Below are 4,130 nucleotides of genomic sequence, written 5' to 3'. Positions count from 1 at the left end.
AATCATATTAAATTAAATTATATTATATCCAGTCAAGATGAAACGAAGACTTAAGACATCAGGTAAGGACAAAGCATGGATCGAATTAAACCAGCTGTATATACCATTGCCGGATACCAGACAATAAATAATGGATAATTACAAAAGTGAAAGTGGAAAGGGGTGGTTCAACCCATGGCCAGAGCAGAAGATGGTACTAGAAAGGAGAGGAGAACGACCAGAGTCTAGGTCACAAAGTCCCAAGGTCAGCACGCCAGACAACCCTAAAGCATTGATAAATAAACAGTCAACTACCCGGAAATAGTTAACTGCCTGCATGTTGTACAGGGTGACTCCCCCGCAACGCAACACAAAAGCCGCCCCGCACAATGGAACCCTGCTGTTTTTGCGGATAAAGAGACCCAGGGGCCATATTGCCGGACCTAAAACTGCTTTGTGTGTGTTTATGGCTGAGACGGAGACAAGAAACGAAACAGCAGGGTTCCACTGCACGGCACGGCCCCCGTCCCGCGCAGCGAGAGAACCACCCCGTACAAACTGCCCGCCCAAGATCACTCATTCAGAATCTGAAATTTCCGAAATTCGACCCCTATTTAGAAAGCGATAAGTGCCACGTCAACAAGCCTACCGCCAAGGGCCTCCCGTCATAAATCGCGGCCCGCTCGGTCAGTCAGGGCCACCCGCTGACTCGCTATTGTAGCAAAAACAGTCTGTCAAATATTGGAAGAGACATTTATAGCAATAAAGAAAATAAGAAAAAACTTGCAGACACATGTTTGCATGTCGTATTCCTGAATCCCAAAATCATGAATCCCATGGTCCGCGAAAGCATACAGAGTAGCGAGTATGTGATTATAATATCAACATTAACAAAGTAGGTTAGCACCACCTCAAGGGCTACAAGTGAATAAACAATAGTATAGCTTAATAATCGGATCACAAACCTCAGAAAATACCATTATCTTCCTCGGATCATCAATCACTCAATCAATTTAATCCAACCAGAATAATCTTAGAAATAAGCCTGAATATAAGTAATAGATGGATAATAATACGTAAATAAGTAATAAATAAATATAACCGGATCAATTGAATTACGTTGCTAATGTCCATGAAAACAAAATCAAAATCGATTGGTATAATAAGATCAGTCACCAATATTAGAGTCAAAGTGTTCATGACAACCATAAAACAGTATATAATGATATCAATCCTCAATTGACTAATTATAGTCAGCAATTAATAATCAATTATAATAATTAGGATATCAAAATACGACCCCGAAGTGTAGCATGCCACACAACCGTAAGAAGGGAATAAAAAGAGTAAAATAGGCCACCCCGCAAGACATAAGCAAAGCGTTGTAGTCAAGATCACCACGAAGCGAGCGACAATGAACCACAACCCCATGCCCCACTGCAGTCAGTAGTCCGTTAAAAGTTACAAATTACGCTAAAAGGCAAGGCGAAAGATCGGAGCTTGAAGGTAAAGGCAGATAGGAGATAAAATAAATAGAATAAAACAAAATAAGATAAATAAATAAATACCATGAAATGGATAAAATAAGTAAGTAAAATAACTAAGATAAGTCTAGAATAAATAAATAGAATAATAAATAAATAAATAGGACAAAGGAAATAAATAAATGAAATAAATCACAGTGATAGATAGATGGATAGATAGACGCACAAATAATCAAAATTTACGTATATAAAGTAAAATTTGGGTGTAAATAAATACCCAATATATAATGGTAAAACGACTAACCGTGGTAATACAAGTTAAGAGTAGTACAAATGAAGATCATAAGCAGCCCTCAATTTACGCGCAGCATCCCAATGAGTCCACAGATAAATGCGTAACTAACAGCAAACTCTAAATCCAAATTGGGACCCAAGTTCAGATTACTAGATCATGATCATAAACTAAAAACTGAAAATCGTAACAATTATTCTACCAAGAACCGAGATCAAAATCAATGCAATCCAGCAAGTCTCGCTCCTCGTCAAAGTCAGCCCCCGACACAGAGCCAGACAGAGCGATCTCATTGCGCCCGCGCTTGTGAATCAATCACGCAAGGCAAATTAACGGGCCGATAGACCAAATGACTCAAGATAGAATTTCCAAGAACGACCGAAGGGAAAGGAATCAGGACAGAAGAAAGAGAAAAGGGAGAGTAAGACAGGATCAGTGTAATACCCGATAATAAAACGACATACCCATATCCATATATATACACATCCCACAACCACCGGCACGAAGTGCAAGCGTCCACAACCCATGTCACCATGTCGTCACCACTCAATGATAACTCGAGCCGGGACCAGAACAACATCATCATGATTGCCAGGTAACCCATCATACTCCAAGTGAAATTAAAGGTGGCTTATGAAATTGTAAAATTATCATAAATCATCGCACCAAATTCTTCCTTCCACAGCCATAAACGAGTTAAACCATCAATTGAATAAAATAATGCAAAACATTGACCCAGGGTGGGACAAACTAAGTGAACAGCAACCATCCTTATGAACTATAAATTATCGATGAATAGTAATAATTGATTAAATTGGATTATAAGTTATCATACAAGGGCAGCATAACACCCATCTTTGATAAAAACAGGAACAACGACAGATTACCGATGGGCCAGTGTATCCGCCGGCACACATAAAACAATTGGCTTTAAACTACATTGAATAAGTAGTAATAGTAGTGGTAAAAGTAGCGGGTGGGGAAATGGGATACCCCTGAAGTCACCTAGATCTGAGAGTTCTTTTGTGACATCCCGCTGGTTTTTCGGGTTCATTCGGTGAGGCCCAGCCCGGCGTTCGCTACCAGGCCATAGAGGCTGCTCATTTTAGCCCCCTTTAGATCACTGGGGCGTAGGAACATCTTACCCCAGATTCTGTATCTTTTCAGAGCTAGGACAGGACATCGGCATAGTATATGTATGCTGTCCTCTTTCTCTTCTCCATATAGTCGGCAATTTGTTTGTTCAGCTAGGTCGAGTTTGTACAAGTGTGCCCGTAATGTTATGTGGCCGGTGAGGAGGCCTATACAGGTCCTTATTTTTTCCTTACTCATGGCCAAGAGCTCCTTGGTTCTGCTGGCTGATGGTTGTTGTATCAAGAGTTTTGCCTGTCGGCAGCCCATTGCTTCCGTCCAGGAAGTTAGGTGTTGCCTTTCCAGGCTCACTTTGATGTGTTTTTTCCCAAGGACAAAGGAGACACCGACTGTCTGTTGGACCGGGATCTCGAGGGTGCCCAGTTTTGCTAGACCGTCGGCTATCTCATTACCCTGTACACCTTGGTGTCCAGGGGTCCATATGAGGGTGATTTTGTTCAGCTTGCTGAGTTGTGATAACGCTTGCATGCCTTCCCAGACGGTGGAAGATTCCGTGCTGGTCTTTGCTAAGGCGTTTATGGCTGCTCTGCTGTCTGAGCAGATGCAGATCTTTCTGTACCTGACTCCTAGTGAGATCTGTAGTTTCGCGCATTCTGAGATCGCTAGAACCTCGGCTTGGAAGACCGTGGCTAGTTCCCCCAGAGAGAAGCTAGTTCTGTGTCCCATCTTCGGGCCACAGAAGCCTGCTCCGAAGCGGTTATTGTTTCCTGAGCCATCCGTGTACCAGATGTCAGTGCCCAGATTGTTCGGAAATCCTGGTTTCTTCCAGTCGTCCCTAGCTGGTATGAGGACCTTGAAGGTACTTTGTAGCCGGTACTTCCTGGGGGTTCTGTCTTGCGTAAATGTGAATGGGGGATTGTGTAGGAACTCCAGTGCCGTGTGCCCGTTCCTGGTGCTCCTCCACTCCCCCAGACATTGTAGTCTGTATGCTGAGATTTTGGCAACGCTAGTTATAACGTGCTCAAGGGGGGGAACCCTAAGGCCACTTGCAGTGCGGCTGTGGGTGTGGTTCTCATGGAACCTGCAATAGCTCTCAGGTAATTCCCCTGGAGGCTTTTTAGTAGGTTCCTTGTTTCTTTTTTCCTAGTTCTGGGCCACCATACTGTCGCGGCAGAGGTTAGTCGCGGCAGTAGGATGGCTTTGTAAACCCATAGGGCAATGCTGGGCTTAAAGCCCCAGGTCTTTCCCAGAGCCCTTTTGCATGCCCATAGGGATGTGTAGAA

Source organism: Osmia bicornis, chromosome 6, assembly GCF_907164935.1.
Source record: "Osmia bicornis bicornis chromosome 6, iOsmBic2.1, whole genome shotgun sequence".
NCBI lineage: Eukaryota > Metazoa > Arthropoda > Insecta > Hymenoptera > Megachilidae > Osmia > Osmia bicornis.
Note: the sequence above shows the minus strand (reverse complement) of the source record.